The sequence below is a fragment of the Argopecten irradians genome, chromosome 2 (assembly GCF_041381155.1).
Source record: "Argopecten irradians isolate NY chromosome 2, Ai_NY, whole genome shotgun sequence".
Classification (NCBI taxonomy): domain Eukaryota; kingdom Metazoa; phylum Mollusca; class Bivalvia; order Pectinida; family Pectinidae; genus Argopecten; species Argopecten irradians.
The window spans coordinates 5,734,962-5,742,053 of NC_091135.1; positions in this window are offsets into that span (position 1 = coordinate 5,734,962).

Consider the following 7,092-nt stretch of genomic DNA (forward strand, 5'->3'; position numbering starts at 1 on the left):
TTTAAGTAAAATCTTTGGTATATGTGTGAGGGTGTGTGTTTGTGTGTGTAAAAGTATGAATGTGAATGTCATGTAAAATTGCTACAAATGAAATACTTTTGTTATTGTATTTATGATGTTAAATTAATTGTCTTTGTCTGTATTGTCTGTAAAAATGAAAATGATTTCAAAAAAAAAAAAAAAAAAAAAAAACAACTGTCCGGTCCATGATCAATATGCTACAACACAAAATGTACCAGTACGTCTCACATTTTTATCATGTTATTGTTTAATAAGGTTCCAGTAACTATGAGTCACATACCGAGCTAATTTCCTAACTTACAGATCCAAAGAAATACAGGATATACCGAAAGCATTTATGGGTATATCAGTTTTTACTTACATCGTTAAGTAATCTTTTCATGTTGATTAACAATTGTCATTGTGTTCTTTCATATCTACACATATAGACAACGAGGGATTTTGTTCCGGTTCTTGTTTTAATTCAACATATACTTATAACTATCTTTTATTTAACATGTACTCACTATTCTTGCGTTATTATATATTTATCTCTATCATAAATCCTATTTTGAAAGTTATTTTCTTAATAAAATGGAAAAACGCAATTCATGAGGAAAGTCAGTCAAACCATTAATCTTCATTTTTTGACAGTGTTTTTGAGACATTCCAAATATAACTTAATAACCAAATACGATCCTGCTGTTTATAGTACAGCACACAAACATTATCTAGAGCCAATATTATGATGTACAATCACATGTGAAATCGACCTCAATACAAGACACACTAGGACCAGTTTAAACGTCAACGGTAGGGCTCAAAGATAACACACTTGAAATACCCCAATATGGATCTGACCCACCTCGCTATCATCTCAAAGTAAATAATGACTTATCCATGTCCGGTTATGTTGCAATCCATAGCTATAACTTTATACCATAAATACTTTTAGCTACTGGATACATCCCGTTGATGATGTAGTTCATACAGTATTATACTGTAGTAAATGTTGTTGTCTTCAACTTTACAGATGTCGAGTGGTTTTAATATGCCTCCACGTATCACCAGAAGGTTTCCACTTCTGGGTCGCGAGTCGTTCAAATAGCATTTGGGGCAGTTATCAGGTATTGACCGCTGATCGGTGGTTTTTTTCTCTGGGTACTCCGACTTTCCTCCACCAACAAACCTGGCGCGTCATCAACTAAACTTTGCTGTTGATAGTACTATTAGTTACACTAATGAAAGCCTAAGCGCTTGAACATTAAAAGTTAGAACGTATTAAAATGGTGTTCGTTAGGATATGTTCCTTGAACCTGTGACCATGCAAAACCACAATAATCAAAACAATATTAACTAACATTTGTGTACTACACGTACAAACGACAACACATCCTTTCCTGACATGATCCAATCATGTGGTCAATCTGTATGCCATTTGATTGGAATAGTATGGTAATCAATCAGTATCCGACAAATGTTGGACTGATGTGATTCCCTATTTACCCTACCACGACCTACATTTTGGACATGATAAATTCTGTATAATCTAGACACAAGAAAGAGGATTTGTCTCATGTCTTCTCATACAGTCAATGCAGTATACTACAGTTAAAGCTACTCCCAAAATTGTTTCAGCTGTATACAAAATCCAGCATTATTCGCAATCGATATAAAACCACTTTTAGTGTTTATGCTTTGAAAGTGGAATATCAACAAGTTATCAGTCATCACCGTATTTATAGAATTATGAACCTACTTTAAAGTACATTTTTGTGTGAAACAACATGCGGTCATATCTATATAATCATGTTGTGTTAAAATTAAGTGATAAGATACCTAAATATGGACGGGAATCGGATACAGTATTGAGATAAAGGTAAATATACCTAAAGTGTTGACATGAACCCGATAATTTCCCGGTACAATATGTTTATAATGCTACCAAAGTGATTTTAAAACATTACGATTGTCACAATAATTTTTGTTTGGTTTATTTGATTCACGTCCTATTATATGGATGTCTACATATTTTGAAATGCTGCGGTACATTCAAGTTGTGTGTCTCCTTGTGATAGTGGAATTCAGACTATTTTATAGTGTTATCTTATTGAAGTATGTCGTCGAAGACAACAAACAGCACACCCAACTAGGTCACATACTGACAACGAGCAAACCAGCCCTCCCAATATTACATCAAAAATTATGATGTAAAACATAGTCAAAAACAAGATACACCGACATATTTTGATGTTATTCTACAAAAGATTCATCATATTTTCCAATTTCGGAAGTACTACTAATGATCAATAAGCGTTTCTTACATTCCCCGCGAGCGACATGAAAGATAGCATGTTAATACTTATTAAAAGACACAGGATTAAAAAAAACCACAAACTATTTGGCAATGAATTGTTATCATAAAAGGAAACTGTTCGTGACAGATGCAATAGGCTATGCATCGTTATGATGAAGCTTTTTAAATATACCCAAGATGTTTCTACTTAATGAAAACTATCCCAATACCACTAATATTTTATTTATGGGAACCCGCTACATGTTGGACTTGTTTGTTTGATTGATTAAATTAACGTCCTATTAACAGCCAGAGTAATGTAAGGACGATTTTCCGTGTATGCGATGTGTTGCGTGCAAGAAGTGCGTGATGCGTTGTTTATAGTGATATATAACTGAAGCATACCGTCGAAGACCCCAAGCAACATATCCCATCCGGTCACATTAGTCTGACAACAGGCGAACCAGTCGTCCCACTTCTGGTATGCTGAGTACTAAGCGGGAGCAGAAACTACCATAGTTTATCACGACTACGCGAGCAACCACTATCCCATCCGGTCACATTAGTCTGACAACAGGCGAACCAGTCGTCCCACTTCTGGTATGCTGAGTACTAAGCGGGAGCAGAAACTACCATAGTGTTTATCACTGAAGCATACCGTCGAAGACTCCAACCAACATATCCCACCCGGTCACATTAATCTGACAACAGGCGAACCAGTCGTCCTACTCCTGGTATGCTGAGCACTAAGCAGGAGCAGAACAACCACTTTTATAGACTATGGTGTGTGTCGGCCAGGGGACATAAACAATAGCTTTCCTCATGAGGCGAGCGCTCAATCGAAGGCCCACAGTGAGGTGATGTTAAGGAAAACGTTAAGAAGAAGAAATTATGTTAGGGAAAAAGAAAAGATCATATCCTAAATTTAATCATGCAATAGATGCAGCAGGTACAATTCCTACGCCCTACCTCCAAGGCGACCATCTTGGGCAGTACTGTAATGTTAATAATAATAATAATAATTACCATGCGAAACGGAACTTTCGTAATCTAACCATTTCCCTCTTTTTTGTTGTAATTTTTGTTGTAATGTTTTCCTTATTTCATATACTACTAAATAGAATGTTCAAGGTTTTAGTAACACTGAGTGACGTGGAAAATATGTTTTCTGATTGAAAGAAAAGCGTTATATGTGTGAGCAATGCGGCTTATTAGCATCGGCAAGTCGACAATGGTGTTGGCATTAAACACAGCTTATATTTATGTGGCTTTGTATTAAATTTTGACTGCTTAGAAGAATACCTAATCATTTAACTTTCCCCCATCCCTCTTTACTGTTTTTGTTTTATTCATTTCATTCATAAAGGCCTTACACCTCTTTCTAATTAACTAATAAACCATGCATTTCAGAAGACGAATATCAATCTTAATTCGTATTACGATGACGTGTCTCCTTGTGATAGAGGCCCTTCTGCCTTTTTATTATGATACTCAACTGAATAGTACTTCTGATAATTCGTAAAAGGTCACCTCATCCATACGCCGTTATAACATCGAATGCATGCATAGGAAAATGCTACAAATCTATGATTCAAGAGGGTGAGAAGTGACTTCATACTGAGTATGCATTGTAATGTAATTACACACCTCGACCGAATACTTGTTGTTCTTCAAACTTTGTAGACATCTGTTTGCTTAAGACGTGATGTCTCTTGAGACGGCTTTGTATTGCGGTGAAATTTCACGTTGTTGTCCTAATGACTAATTACACACACCATTGGTTGTGTCTTCCCTGGCACCAGTCTGATAAATAGATTCTTCTTCTATAGTGTCCACAACAGCATCATTCACGTTTTTATGTAAGAAGATATTTAGAGAGATAACGCAATGTCTCTCTGCCAGTTCAGAAGAGTTTTCCGTCTAAAGAAAAGTACATTATATTTACGAGGTGGCTATCTTATTATAAGAAAATGATTTGGAAATTGTAACTGACAGATTTAGCGCAGAATGAATTGACTTGGTAATCTATTATGCGTTAACATGCAAACATCATTACATGCAGATACTCTAAACAACACAGGTCATTAATTTCAAGAATGCTTCAGCCAATTAATAATAATTAATTTCACTGTTGATGTTATGTAACAACTAAGACTGTACTTCTTCAATATTATTTCAATATGATTGTTGTCACCCCTCCTTAGTGCTCAGCATAAAGAAAATGGACGACTGGTTTGTCCATTGTCAGTTTAATTTTGACCGTGTTAGGTGCGCGGTTTAATGTTGTTGTTGTTTTTTTTTTTTTTTATTGAAGGCTTCAGTGATAAAAGCACTTTCAATTAGAATACCATGGGCAATGATACCACTATGCTACTTAGACGTATACACGCCATACACTGCAAATAATTGCATATGACCTGACATGAAATAACGTTAGCCGTAATCATAACGCGAAGTCGATTTATTTAAAGAATTCTTTGTTGTTATTTCGTTGAGATATTTTCCACCTGCCTGAAAGACCACTGAGAGGTATCCGAGAGGTGTGGTAACGCGACCTTATGTCATGGATGGGGATACAAGAGGTATGTAGTTCAATTGTCCATAACTGATAATACTTATAACGTAATATTGTCATTTTCCTAACATAACGTGTCTTCAAACGATGACCGTTTCAAATAACCCGACTATATTCTGCAATCATTCACTAATTGAGGAATGCATTGAAATGAGAACCAACATAAAATTATAAGTATTAATAACCCACGTGATGTTAACATCATCTCTAAATAAAGTATGACGTCAGAGTAAAGCAGGTTAGTCAATGTAAAATTAGTTATCATTTTAAAACACAAATGTTGTCAATAATTCTGACTCGTGTCTTTTGCAAGCGAGATAAAAGCCGTTTATATTTAATGCATATCTTAAACATACTTGTATTTCATAAACACACCTTGTAGACATTATACATGGGATCTCATTTCGAAAAATAGAGTAAATCTTTATTCTGAGAAAAATGTCAAATTTCTTATTTGACACTTGTCTCTTATCCCACACCAGAGCAATACAACCTCAACGTGAATCGAAAAAGGAAACAAATCGACGTAAAATTTACTTTTTGTTATCTTACCATAGGTGGTTTTATAAAAGGAAAGTCTTCGCAGACAAAATTAAATCAATTTACCATCTAAACGTTCGGGTTTAGTTGAGTTTCTATGGGGGTGTAAATATTCTCTCTGTTGTCGTCAGGGTCTGGTCCTCCGGTATGGCACTCGTTGGCGTTCAATGCGATCTTTGTAGAAGCATCATATTTCGCGTCTGTTTTGGAGTAACTTTTGTTACGATTTCTCATGGACACGCTCAACAAATATAGTGACCTATAACTGGTACGAGATAAATATCTTGAGGATAATGAAAAAACGATCACTTCTATGAAAAGTTTCAGCAATACATGATATTACGTTTTCTATACTCAATGTGATCCATTCAAAAACATAAACCATAGCTTCGAATATGTCTTAAGCGTATTTCTGTAAATTTGAAAACGGTTTATTTGTCCCCGGTGTGTAGATATCAATAGTGATATCTACATGGGACAGACAGTTTGGTTCTTGTAGCCCTTGCAGCACTGGTTCCTTGCGCAACATTTAATCTTACAGGAAATGACGTATTATGCCATAAATGATAACGTCCAATTCCATCGTACAATGCAGTATCTCTGTCATGGGTTTTAAACGATGTAGATAAATAAAAACAACTGTAATGATACTCTCATTTATTTCAAATTACAAAAGGTATTTCTTGTATTGAAGATCTATTACGGCTCAAATTGGCATAACGTAGTCTAAGATATACTTCAAAATTATTTTATATATATTGATATCAAAATCATTTGGATAATTTGAACTCCTCTTTGAATTATTAAAACTCATTTTTTACATTTCCCTTCAATCGTTTTGAATATGTTTTTATAATCATGTTGACATCGGTGGTGATGATATTTAGTAATCCTATGAGTCATTCTGCTATATGCTTGTGCATGCTTGTACATGTATCGCTAAAAAGTATTGCATATCAAAATTATGAATTTCTCGATAAAATCTACGAAACATAACATTTTTAAACTTATCTCCTTCAACCACTCGAATGACATTCAGCGTAAAACAACTGATATTCTGACACCGACACATTAGGCTCTATTCTTTGATCATTGTGGTAGAAACACTTTATCACATTCCGATGCGAAGTGTAATTGAAAAGAAGTTTTCCCTGACGATTCCCATGATAACTGAGAGACGAATGTGTCTCCCGGCTCCTCTAGAACACGGAAACTCTCGGAGAAATAATTCCATGATCCACAGAAACGCCTGTGTGAAGTCATAAATGATGGTCTCATCAAACGTACTTGTTTTTGAAAGATCCAACGACACAGTTGCATGTGGGGACAGTGATATTATCTGCACTGTGTCATTTTTCCTTGTAAATTACTACCTTTGGTAACGCGAGCTATTACGTGATGTGACCGCCCTGTATGTTCTAGGGCAAAAACCTGAATAGCATTCGATACCCCACAATGGTGTGATACGGTCGTGATTACATGTAAACTTCCGTAAACTATATTTTTGATCTGTAAATAAAACATTAATCCTGCTGTTTTCATGTACTTTCCCCCGTTTTATGCGTACAGTATAATCTTCGTTCATATCAAATTCAATCGTAGAAGAAGCTAAATACAGAAAGCCATCATCGACCGCCAAGGGTTAATGCTGAAGAATGTAAAAAAGCGTATGTGATACAGA